At 38.4% G+C, this 13,995-nt stretch overlaps 1 long non-coding RNA gene across 1 annotated transcript; it reads right to left on the bottom strand.

The window, feature by feature from the left end:
* Positions 1-8,784: 8,784 nt before the first annotated feature.
* Positions 8,785-13,470, bottom strand: LOC114152675 (uncharacterized). Its single transcript, XR_003597204.1, has 2 exons — positions 13,173-13,470; positions 8,785-9,202 (listed from the first exon to the last, which is right to left on the bottom strand). It is a non-coding gene; the product is annotated as an uncharacterized LOC114152675 (long non-coding RNA).
* Between the last annotated feature and the right edge of the window lie 525 nt (positions 13,471-13,995).

Below are 13,995 nucleotides of genomic sequence, written 5' to 3'. Positions count from 1 at the left end.
ATATTAGTTATTATTGGAAAATGTATCCATGCTTCAACTGACCTTTTACACCTGAATTTCTTCAACGATAAAACAGGACATGGCACAAAAACAATTTTCTTATGTCTGCTATCTAAAAAATATCCTAACCAAATGGTAAGAAATCATAATTCCATTAGATTTCCAGTTTTATGTGACCATATGCATGTTGGTCGAATTTCAGACCAGGTTCTGAAATTGAGAACATTAGGATGCTTTGACAGCAGTGTGTATAGATGCAACGGCGCCCTCTAGAGTAAATATTTGGTGTAACATCTGCAGTAATATGATGCTTTTAAGGAACGTGTTAGACATAATGTCACTTCTGAACATTTCTAAAAGTCATCACTTGAATGCATCGAACATATCGTAGCACATGGAAAATGATCCCATATTGTCACTTGGCGCTATTTTCTATTCACTAGCATCAGTTAAGCCACATATCAGTTACATATTGTATCATAATGAAACAAAAGATTTTTGTTGGAAAGTTAAAACAATTTACTCGATAGATGAATCCTGCACCTGAACTACAGCAAAAGAACTTTCTGTCAGAAAAAAAACAGCTAGACCCAAACAGGAAGTGCAGCATGTCACAAAACACACGAATAAGAAATATGCCTTTCTTCAAAATAAAAGCATACGTTGACTACTAAGTGTCACTATTGGACCAAGGAAAAAGCAGGAAAATACAGTAAAATACAGTATTCCTTTTCCTAATGTCAATTTGGTAGCATAACTTATTTTATCACTCAATTTTAAACAGTTGTAGTAACCTAGGTTGCTACATGGGGGGTAACTATGGCAACCAGTGACAGTTTAAAAGACCGCTGACTCTTTCTGCAGTCACGTTGCGCGCGCATCCGCCGTGTTAATAAAAAATCCATCAGACAAACCCACTTTGAATATCTGTGACATCACAATGTGACATAACAATATAACTCCAAAGGCAGAATTCTGACATCACCAGCGATTATATAAGTTCCTCACATCATCTACTTTCATCACAGCCGTTTAGCAGCCGTTGTTGATACATTTCTCGTGAGAATTTATTTAGCAGTTCGCAGTAAGATTTTCAGCTTTGTTTGGTTCACATTTCTTTGGAGATTGACAGCAAGTTTAACGTGAAATCTTTACTGAATTTATAGACAAGTGATTTTAGCTTAGTACCTAAAACAACCAAAGGTTATAATGGAGTCCAGCCAAAGTAGAGTCGAAGAGGTTGCATTGAACAACATTGTTGACAGGGAAATAGAGCCACCCAAGCCACCCAAGCGTAACAAGAAGAAGAAGGTGTCATTTGCAGTCTGGTTGGAGCAGTACGCACCTGAGGAGCTGAAGACTTCTGCTGAAAAGATCAAACAGCAGGACGCTTCAGTGGTGATCGAAAATGAATCCATCGCCAAAGCACAGGAGACAGTAGATCAAAAAGGGGACAGACCGACACCAGAAAGTGAGTCCAATGAGAAGAACCAGGTACCATTTAAAACCCGGTCGGAGGAACACGTCCCCGTTGACCAAGCGATTTCTGCAGAGAGTATTGAAAAGCAGAACAATTCACTGGTCAGTGAAGAAGAGTCCACCGCTGGAGTGCAGGAGACAAAAGATATAGCAGAGAAGGAAAAGCCCTCTAAGTCTAAGGAACAGCCACCAAGGATAAGGCGCAAAAAGATTAAAATGATACCATTTCAAATCTGGTTAGAGAAACATCCCCCTGCTGATCTAAAGATTTCAGCTGAAAGTACTGGAATGGAAGATGTTTCACTGGATACCAAACAGGAATCAATCCCCGTACTGCAGGAGATTCCAGAGAAGGAACAGCCCTCTAAGTCTGGCGCTGAAGATGTTATAAAGCAGGACACTTCTCTGCCTAAAGAAGAAGATGATCAGGAAGATTCCTTAAAGAAGGAGATGTGCGAAGAGGAACCCGTGATTTCTACAACACAGCTGGTCGGTGAAAACAAATCCATCTCCAAATCACAGGAGACAGTGGATCAAAAAGAGGACAGACCGACACCAGAAAGTGAGTCCAATGAGAAGAACCAGGTACCATTTAAAACCCGGTCGGAGGAACACGTCCCCGTTGACCAGGCGATTTCTGCAGGAAATATTGAAAAGCAGAACAATTCACTGGTCAGTGAAGAAGAGTCCACCGCTGGAGTGCAGGAGACAATAGATATAGCAGAGACGGAACAGCCCTCTAAGTCTAAGGAACAGCCACCAAGGACAAGGCGCAACAGGAAGAAAATGATACCATTTCAAATCTGGTTAGAGAAACATGCCCCTGCTGATCTAAAGATTTCAGCTGAAAGTACTGGAATGGAAGATGTTTCACTGGATACCAAACAGGAATCCGTGCTGCAGGAGATTCCAGAGAAGGAACAGCCCTCTAGGTCTGGTGCTGAAAATGTTATAAAGCAGGACACTTCTCTGCCTAAAGAAGAAGGTGATCAGGAAGATTCCTTAAAGAAGGAGACTTGCGAAGAGGAACCTGTGATTTCTACAACACAGCTGGTCGGTGAAAACAAATCCATCTCCAAATCCCAGAAGAAAGTGGATCAAAAAGAGAAGAAACAAACATCAAAGACGAAGCGCATCAAGAAGACTCCACTGTTATGGAAATCTTTCCCAGAGTCAGATGCTTGCATAGATCTTACATTTTTTACTGAAAACAATGACATCAATAATGGTCCTCTGCCAGAAAAACAAAATGATCAGGCAACTTTGCCCAGCACCGGAAATAAGACATTTTGGAAGATGCTCCCCAAGTCAGAACCTCGCATAGATGTAAGTTTTTTAGCTGAGAATATTGAAAAACAAAATGTTTCAATACCAGCACCAGAACATGATGAAGCAGCTTCCTTGAAAAAGGAAAGTTACTCCAAGAAGACAGTGATTTCTACAACACAGATAGCCACCAAAAAGGAATCCATCTTCACACCGCAGGAGACGCTTGATCAAAAAGGGGAGAAATATCCATCTACGGTTAAGCCCAAGGACAACATCCAAACAGAGAGTTTAACTGAGGTTCTTGATAATCTAACAGCAGAAAATCTTCAACTAGAGTGTTTACCTGAAATTCAAAATTTGCCCCACTCTTCTGAAAACACAAGTCAGGCAAAGTGTACGTGTCTTGTCAAATCTAAGGAGTCTGAATTGGAATATATAGAAGTACAGAAATACTTAATGAATCAGCTTGAGGAGATGTTCAATATAAATCAGAAACTAAACGCTAAACTTAAACAGCAGAAAGATCTGATGAGGAAAAGACTCTCAGAAAGAAAACAAAGCAACAATTTAATGGTTTCTGCTCAAACTCAGACTGATTACCAAGACACCCCAAAGCAGAAAGCAGTCAGGTCTGCTTCAATACAAACGGAGATGGATGTACAAGGAAACAGCTATCAATTAAAACCAGTCCGTCACACGATTTCAACGCAAACTGAGATGGATGTGTTGGAAACCAGATCTCAATTCAAACCAGATTATCAAACAATTTCAACGCAGACTGAGCTCTTTTTATTGCTAAGAAAACAGCCGTCTGAAACACAAATGAATGGGAATCAGGATCAGCAGACCAAGCTATTCAAGAATTTTACAGGTAAGAACAGTAGAGAGTCACCAATGAAAGCTGCCTCTGAACAGGAGGCCCTCGGTAATGAAAAGGTTTCTGGAGCAAACAGTGAAAAACAAGACATTTCAGTACCAGAAGTAATTGGGGATCAGACAGCTACCAGCACAAATGATATTCACGCAAATGAAATTGGGAAACCACAGGAGGCGATCGATGAAGAGACGGTCTCTAAAATTCAACAAAATGGGGACCATCAAGATGAGAAAAAGCCGTCAAAGAAATCTGGCCGTAGGAACAAGAGAAAGTCAACAATGAGAGCTGCCTCTGAGCTGGAGACCCTCAATAATTATAAAGTATCTGGAGAAAACAATGAACAACTAGAAGTTTCTATACAAGAAACAGTTGAGGATCAGACAGGCACCATTAAAAACGAGATTCGTACAGAAGAAACAGTGATCTCTAAAGTACAGCAGATCACTGAAAAAGAAATGGTCTCTGAGACCCAACAAAATGGGAACCAGCAAGATGAGAAAAAGAAGAAATCTAACCGTAGGAACAAGAGAAAGCCAGCAATGAGAGCAGCCTCTGATTTGAAAACTATCAGTAATGAAAACCTTTCTGGAGAAAAAAGTGAACAAGAAGTTTTGATACCAGAAATAGTTGGGGATCAGACAGCTACCATCGTAATAGAGATTGATAGAAATGAAGCAGTGACTGGTAAACCACAGCAGATCATTGAAGAAGAATCGGTCTCCACAGCACAAAAAAACTTTGACCAGCAAGATGAGAAAAAGCCATCAAAGAAACCTAAATGTAAGAACAAGAGAAAGTCAGCAATAAAAGCAGCCTCTGAGCCGGAGACCCTCAACACTGATAAAGTATCTGGAGAAAACGGTGAACAACTAGAAGTTTCCATACCAGGAACGGTTGCGGATCAGAAAGCTATACTCAAAAATGAGATTGATATGATTGAAATAGTCATTGCTAAACTTGAGCAGGCGATCAAAGAAGCAACGGTCTCTGAGACCCAACAAAATGGGGACCATCATGATGAGAAAAAGCCAATAAAGAAATCTAAACGTAAGAACAAGAGAAAGGCTGCCTCTGAGCTGGAGACCCTCAATAAAGAAAACATTTCTGGAAAAAACATTGAACAAGAAGAAGTTTCTGTACCAGAAACTGTTGGGGATCAGACAGCTGCCATCATAAATGACATTGATATGATTGAAACAGTTATCTCTAGCCCCCAGCAAATCTCAGCAGAGCTAATCATCTCTGAAACACAACAAAATGGGGATAATGAAGAGAAGAAAAAGTCATCAAAGAAATCAAAACGTAAGAACAAGAGAAAATTAGCAATGAAAGCTGATTCTGAATTGAAAGCTGTCAGTAATGAAAGAATTTCTGGAGAAAACACAGAACAAGTTTCAATACAGGAAGTAGTTGGGGATCAAACAGTTACCATCATAACAGAGATTCATACGAATCAAACGGTGATTGGTAAACAACAGCAGGTGACGGAAGACGAAACGGTCCCTGAAACACAACAAATTTTGGACCAGCCAGATGAGAAAAGGCCATTGATTAAATCTAAATGTGAGAAAAACAGAAAGATGGCAACAAAAACTGAACTGGAAACCATTATAAAACCAACAGAGACAGTCCAAAACATTAAGACACCAAAAATTGATTTTGAAATAATACCAGAGATCCCCCAGACGGCTTTTGAGCAAATACAGACAAAACCTGGCAAGGTTTCAGGAGATGTAACAGGTAAGGTTCCCATAGTTTCCACAGAAGGGGAGAGTTGTCTAATGGAAACACAGAGAACATCCAATCCACAGATAAAGGTTACAGTAAAAGAAGATGTAATCCAAGCAACATCTCAGGAATTAGACACTCAAGTAGCAGAAGAGTCAGCTCAGCAGAACGATATCGCTGAACAAGAAGAGAGCCCCAGAAAAAAGATTTCACTGTGGAAGCGTCTCAAAAAGGCTTTATCTCCAACATCTCTGCGCAAATTCAAAGACAGATGTAAAGTCCATCCAGCATAGACATCACTTTACGTCTCTAGTATATTAGATTTGAAAGGGAGGTGGGGCCACGTGTGGGTTGGGTGATTGGCGGTAATTGGAAAAAGAGCTACTGTTGCTGTTAATTGGACATTTTAATATTAAAAAGCCAGGACTGCACGGTGGGAAACGTCTCCCCGTGTAGGTGTGGGTTCACTCCGGGTGCTCCGGCTTCCCCCACGTTCAACAACATCAGTACTCATGTTCATCCAGTGTACGATTTTATTTCTAATTCTAAACAGAAAATAAGACAACCACATTTATTAAAGGGAGATTTGGGACAAAAAAATGTAAACAATGTGCAACAGAAAGAGCCTATTAGAAGTCTAAACCTATACAAATTGGGAAAAATGTTAAAAACTATTTATCTTTCTGGGCAAGATATAAATATCTAAATCTAAATTTATCTATATAAATAGATAAAGATAGATAACTCTCTCTCTCTATATATATATATATATGTATATATATATATATATATATATATAAAGATAGATAGATATAGATATATATATAGATAGATATAGATATATATATATATATATAGATAGATATAGATATATAGATATCTACATATGTAGATATATCTATATATATATATATATACATGTCTCTGTATAAAGTGTAGAGAGATATGTCTCTCTAAACATATATAAATCTCTCTCTCATATATACATATATATAGTATAGATATATATCTATACTATATATGTGTATATATATAGTATAGATATATATATACATATATACAGTATATATATATATATATATATTTATATGTCTCTCTGTCTATAAATATATATAAATCTATATATATCTACATATGATATCAATCTAAATATCTATAAATCTACCCCTCTCTATATTTATAGGGAGAGATGTAGCTATATAGATGTTGATATGTAGACATGGATATAGATATCGCTCTCATATATATGGGCAAGATATAAATATCTAAATCTAAATTTATCTATATAAACAGATAAAGATAGATAAGATAGATATCTATATCTAAATTTCTCTCTCTCTCTCTCTATATATATATACAGTATATATATATATATATATATATATATATATATATATATATATATATATATATATATATATATATATATATATATATATATATATGTCTCTCTGTCTATAAATATATATAAATCTATATATATCTACATATGATATCAATCTAAATATCTATAAATCTACCCCTCTCTATATGTAGAGAGTTGTAGATATATACAGTAGATGTAGATATGTAGACATGTATATAGATATCTATATCTATCGATCGATCGATAGATAGATATGTAGATATATGTATATTATATATATAGATATATAGATAAATATATGTCTATGTATAGAGAGTAGAGAGATATGTCTCTCTATACATATATAAATCTCTCATATATTTATACATATATAGTATAGATATATATCTATATAGATATATAGATCTCTCTATATATGTAAATAGATATAGATATCTATGTACATGTCTACATATCTACATCTATATATATATATGTATATATATATATATATATATATATATATATATGTATATATATATACATATATATATATATGTATATATATATATATATATATATATATATATATATATATATATATATATATATATATATATATATATATATATATATAGACAGACAGACGGGTTTCCTGATTAAATCACATTTCATTGCTTAGAATCCTGTCATTTGACGCTTGTCCACTAGAGGTCATCAGCGACCTACTCTTAAAGTTTAATTGACCAGAGAAGAAGGTGAACGTCGCTGTTCACCTTCAGAATTAAGAAAGAAAACAAGGTCGGATTAAAAACATCTTTATTTCGCTGATGCGGGAGACATATTTACATGTTTAGAGTGAACAAAGTGTCTAAGCTTTTCACCTATATTCACTTGTTAAAGGAAGCGTCACTCCAACATGAAATATTGTTTATTATTCTGTACTTATCAACCTAATACAAGCCTTGTCATGAGCAACATCTTATTTAATTATATGTAGCATATAGAAATAAAACACAATCACAACAAGAGTTTCACATGAAGAAAAAAGAAAAGAAATATTATATAGTTTCAAACTTAAATAAGATTCATCACACAAACAAATTTTAAGTTTCATATAACTTTTGACGAGGCGCCAATGTATAAGTTTATTTATTTTTTTTATCTGAAAACTGTAGAAAATGTAGGTAGATGCTAATGACTGTAAAAAAAAAATAAATGAATCTTTTTTATGACGTAGTAAAGGAGGAACATAAAAGCTAAGGTGTGGAGAACTTTGACTGAACATAAGATTTCATCAGAGAGATTGTTTAAAGCCGGTGTACAACAAACAAACATTAGTTAGTTTTTCATCCTTTACCCAGATTCCTTACAACAAAAACAGCCCAGTTAAAATAAAAAACGTACAATTTGAAAGTAGAGATCTTTCTCTTCTGGACTAAGGTCCCAATGTTTCCGGATCCTGACAGCAGCTCCGGGCTCTGGGGCTGCTCTCAATGAAAACATCATCCTGAGATGACGTTTTCTCAGGCTGATCAATAAAGTATTTTCGAATTGAACTGAATTCTAAACGCACGAGGAAGTGAAAAAGCAGTTTATTTAAATAAATAAACACCAAAGAAACAGAGTCTGACGTCAGACTTTAGGAAAGTTCTCTCCATCTCCATTGGACACGTTTTTCTCTCTCTTTCCTTTTTACTCTCATCTCTGCGAGACTCAATCACGGGAACTTGTTGGGCGGACTGGTCAGACTTCACCTTCTCACGGTACAAGCCTGGGGTGATGTCATCATCAGAACCCGCGTACCGTCTCCGGGGGGGGGGGCCTCTGTCGCTGTGGGTTTCCCCGCTCATGTGCGTGTGTGGCCGGGGGTGATGCAGACGGAGGCCGGGCCCTGTGAGCTGCTGCTCCATGTTGTTACAGTTCAAAGGTGGCAGTGTGCTACACCCCCACTTCTCCTAATTCCACCTGCTAATCCATCTGCAGGATTACTGTCTACTGTAATCAGTCATCCTCCATACTGACACACCTCACCTCACGGTGCAGCCCCTGAGTCATTACACACACATACACTGGTACACAAGAATATCTTGCATAAGAAGTTTATTGTGCTTTGGATCATACAAGGAATCCATCACAGTTCTTAGTTGAACGACTGTATCAGGTGTGAATAGTTTTACCAACCTTTACAGAACATGAAGCACATATTCAGGGTAGAAAAACATGAAAGGAGAAATGCGAGAATGAAAAACAGTATTAGTAGAGGAACCGGATGTTCATGGAAAACCAGTTGGAATGATTTGATGATAGATGCACCACTGAGGAACCTGGACTGGATTCAATCTGCTGCATATGTCGGAGTGATCGATCTGGACCGAGGAATGGCATCATGAGTTCCTTGGAAAACTCAACCAGTCTGAAGAAGAGCGTCTGCCTCGGTGTTAGCACGGTCGCCATATGTTCAGGGCAGCTAAAGCTCTGACCAGGAGAAGTTCCTGAAGAATCTGTCTTATAAAACGTATTTAACAAGAAAGCAGTGGAGGGAGAATAAAACAGAAAATATGACTGAGTCAGAAAACCGGGACACGTGACAAGTAGGCTGAAAGGACAAACTCAGGTGGAAAAACACCTGAGTTTAGGTGTAGGCTAGAAAAAAAAAACACTATTTTAACAGAAAATCAGCAAAATGAAAGAAAAATCTCTCCTTTCCACAAATTGTGTTAAAAACCTGATCTGACAGTCAGCTGAACGAGTTTTCTTTGTGTTTTACTTAGATGTTATTTCCATTCAACCTCCTCGAGTTCTTCCTTTGAACAACTCGATTCTCATGCAGTTACAGCTGCAGGCTTCATCTAGAGCCAGATTTATAGCTGCAACATCTCTATTGAGGAAAAGTCTCTTCTCAGCATGATGCTGCCACCACCATGTTTCACTGCTTCATAATTATGCATTACGTAATTATGTCACAATTATGTCCCAATGGAAATAAGATATATTGAAGTTTGTCGCTGCACATAATCTGACACGATGTGAAAAATGAAGTGGTGTGAATACTTTTGGCACCATAAGTCACTCAAGGTCAGTAGTTCTGCGGCTCTCTGTGCTTTGCTGGATTGTTGTCTCTTCTTCGGCCTCCTGAGTTTGGATTTTTAATAAGTACTAGTGTGTTTTTAATGTCTTAAATATATTATTTTGTATCAGTGTGTTGTTTGTTTACGCCTGGCAGAGTCTATCTGCTCTTCACCTGCTGACTTCTTCTGTGGTTGCAACCTGATCTTCTCACAGCTCCAGGTTGTCGTGCAGATTCTCTAATCGATGCTGTTGCTGCCATATAAAGGACTAAGTGAACTGATTTTAAAAAGCAGCTTTTTTCCCCCCCAAACGGAGGTGGAACGTTTTGGCCATGATGCTCCTGTTGTGCAAACAAAAATTTCATTAACCCTTGTATTGAAAAAACTTTTTTTAAATGGATTTATTTATTGAACGCCAAAGCATTTTCAGGTTTTTGGACTTTGGGAGGAACCGAAACACAGATGGGAATAACATGCCAGCTCCATGCCCTCATGCAATTAAAAAGTGTCAACAACTGTGCCGCCATGCAGCGTTGTGTGAGTCAGTTCAGCTTCTTTATACAGCACCAACTCAAAGCACTTTACAATAATAAAAAAAAAAACAGTAAACTCAGTCCCAGTTCCCAAACAATTCAGTAAAATTTAGTTTGTTATTCAAATTGGATCAAAAAGTTGAGCCTCAAATTAGAAATAAAATAGCGGTTATTTAAAAATGACTACATTTCCTACGCATTCCTCCAGAGATATAACTGGATTGTAACAGTTGCAGACCCCTGCGTTAGACTCAAGAGGGACGAATAAATAGAACCACTAATATAACAGTTGTGTGCTTAAATATTATTTTCAGTCAAATCAAAGTCGATTTTAATCTCTATGCTGCCAAAATACATCAACATGAAAATATGCTCAAAATGATTTGACTTTAAGAAGTTGTCATCGAATGCAGTGGCAGGTATTTATTGATATTTTAACTGTTTGTCAATGGGTTTTATCAAAATATACTGCCACGACCAAACTTATGGTCTTGATCTTGATGTGACCCAAAATGAAAACGAGTTTGACATTCATGCTTTAGAGCCGTGTAGACTTTGCATACATCAGGTACTGAACGCCTTTCAGTCTCTGTAGAGACGATTTAGGGTTTTAAGGGAACTCTGAATAAACAACATGGCTTAAACAGAAAAGAACAGAGTAATTTAAATGAAGTGATTCCAGACCTCAGCCTTGTTCATATGTGTTGGAGAAAATGAACCGCTCCCAAACTTATATAAACTTGTCATATTTTGTTTCTCGTACTGCTTTCTGGTTTTGCTTTAATAAACTAAAGAATAAAACTCATCTGGTTCTGGTTCTGGTTCTGCTGGAGATTTCTTCCTGTTAAAGGGGAGTTTTTCCTCTCCACTGTCGCTGCATGCATGCTTGGTGTGAGGAACTGCTATAATATTATTGACACGATGCAAGTGACTGGCGCTACGTGTTCATCCAGGAGGAGTGAATGCTGAAAGTCACTGACTCCACGCAACCCGCTGGGCTTCCGTAGACAGAAAACTTTTTAAAGTAATTTGAATATCAAATTGAGATCAGTTCACTGATTCAGAATCAATTGGAAAGAATGTTTGACATTTTTAAAAAAAAGAAATGATTTCTTTTTTCTTTTTTTTTGCCCATTGTCTCGAGACAACATTTGTTGTGAATTGGACTGATGAGCCCTGAATGATCAGCTCGGTGAACCGGGCTGATGTAGTGAGGATCACCCCGCCTCTGAGGCGGGCCAGGCCAGGCCGGGCCGGACCGGACCGGACTGGACGTTGACTCCGTCCGCTTCGGCCAGAGCCGTTTGCAGACAACAGGAACACGTCGATGTCGGCTGCCGCTGCAGCTTCTCCCCTCATGGGAGCAAATTTATTGACGGAGGGAAATCTACAGGTCATGTGGAGATTTCTGATGACTCATCAGATTAGACATGCAATGGGACATATTCATCATCATCATCATCATCATAATCCACTTCATCTCACTTTGGGACTGACTCTCAGTTCTGTCTTAGTTTAAACGCTGGTTGCTGCAGCGGGTCTGACTGGTGCGGCTGGATGGGGAGGTGGTGGGAGGGGGGGGGGGGGGGGGTACTGGCAGGCAGTGGGTGGCACCTGGCTTGTACAGAAGAGATTATTACTGTGTGTGTGCGCGTGTGTGTGTGTGTGTGTGTGTGTGAGTGATTGGGGCTGACAGCAGCCTCTGTATTGCTGGCTGGCCTGCAGATTTAGCCGACCTGTTTTAGACGCTCTAATCTGGATTAACTGCAGCAGTGTGTCAGTGGGGACGAGGACCAGAGTCCCCCCTCCCTACACACACACACACACACGCATGCACGCACACACACACACACCCCTCCCCCCCACACGCACACACTCCCTACCCCCACCAGCCTCTGCCCCTTCACCTGCTTTTCCTCCATCCCTCCCTCCTCTCCAGGTGAAGCCCGGTTCTGGACTTTTTCAGCCCCTCGGTGCCGATCGCACAGTTTGGTCTGAAAAACTGAAATGTTGGGTCGCATCACCCTGATTGAGTCCGTTTGAGCCCAGCTTCATGGGGGGGAAGGGATTAAACCCACTCTGTCCTCTCGACTGCTTCCCCGTTTGCTGTTAGGATCTATCAAGCAGATTTCACTGGTATAGTCAAAGCACGCAGGGTTTCTTAAACCTTTAGGGTAACTTTTTTTTTCACACTGAAATGAGTCAGATAGTTTTAGTTTTTTGAATCCCATTGCAACAGGTTTGCAGGTACTGTTGGGCCTTGTGTTTACAATCACACATTGTGGTAGGCTGAGGTTAACCAGTTCTCACATTTTAAAGAAATTTAAGCTTAAAACAGTCCATGCTAGAGGAGGGCAGATCCTTCCAAAATATTAATAATATTTATAACAAGTCGATATCAGTATCAGATCGATACAAGCATGATAAGGCTGATATAGTTTTAGACTCCATCTGGAATTTTTTTATTTTTTTTGTATTTTAGTTTCTCAACTCACTCTCGATTTTTGTTGTAGTTTTGATTTGCTTTGAAACAGTAATATTTTTAACTTTGTTTATTTAGAAAAAATTGCACACAAATCATCTTAATATGCTACTAAAGTTTTTTTTGTATATACCTATAAACTTTATTTAAACATTGTAAGTTGGAACAAAGTAATTCAGAGAAAACACACCTGGAGGTCAGAACTTTGATGATGAGTCAAACTTTAACAGAAAGTATCGGTATCAGTATCGGTATCAGTACCGATACTGATACCGATGTATTTACTTGGTGTCCGATCATTTCCACAACATGCGGTATGGCACACATCTGGTTTGTGCACATACATGGATCTCACACACACAGACACACACACACACAGTAAACTTACATGAATGTCATATTTTCTCACTCTTCAGCTGTTCGCCATCCTGTCCAGTTTTTCCACATCTCCTCCCATCCCCGCATCTTTTTCTTCTCGTCTGGTTTTCTCTCCGGTTCTTCCCGTTCGTTCTCCACTCCAACCCGTCCGTTTTCCTGGAGCTGCCGTCGTCCTTTCAGCCTCTTTCCTGCTCCACCAACTGAACGGATTGCTCTGTCTTTCCTCTCTTTATCTGGAGATAAGATACTTAGTTTTCAGATAAAGCATATTATGATAAATCAAATGAGCTTTATCGCTTTGGTGCATCTGGGTGTTTGTGTGTGTGTGGGTGTGGGGTGGGGGGGTGAGCGTGTGGAGGGGGGAAATTTAGCACGTCCAGCTGTTTTGGAGATCCATATTGGTGGTGAGGTGTGTGTGTGTGTGAAGGTTTACTGGATCATTATTTATGCAGATATACGTATAAAATTATTCATGTTGACCGTTTTATCATAGTATTTTATGGTACTATTGTGATAGCGATAAATGTGACCATAAGAACTATTTATTCAAACAAAAGCAAATAGTGTTCTTGAAAAACATATCCATTTGAAATACGGTTCTTTAGGACACGAGCCAGAAGTGTGATTTGTATCACTAAACTGCACACAGTAACTGCATTTAATATTTTTTAATATCAAGTATTGATGCTCTCATTGAACAAACCAGTGGAGAAAACTGTGAAAAAAAACATAACATTGCCAACAATATGGACGGTTTTGGAGTATTTCCTAAACGTGATTTGGAAATTATTGTGGAACTTATTCTTATTACGACAAGAAGCATATCATGATAA

Source organism: Xiphophorus couchianus, chromosome 11 (assembly GCF_001444195.1).
Source record: "Xiphophorus couchianus chromosome 11, X_couchianus-1.0, whole genome shotgun sequence".
Lineage (NCBI taxonomy): Eukaryota > Metazoa > Chordata > Actinopteri > Cyprinodontiformes > Poeciliidae > Xiphophorus > Xiphophorus couchianus.
The sequence above is the reverse complement of the archived record's forward strand: the minus strand, read 5'-3'. Positions and strand labels throughout refer to the sequence as shown.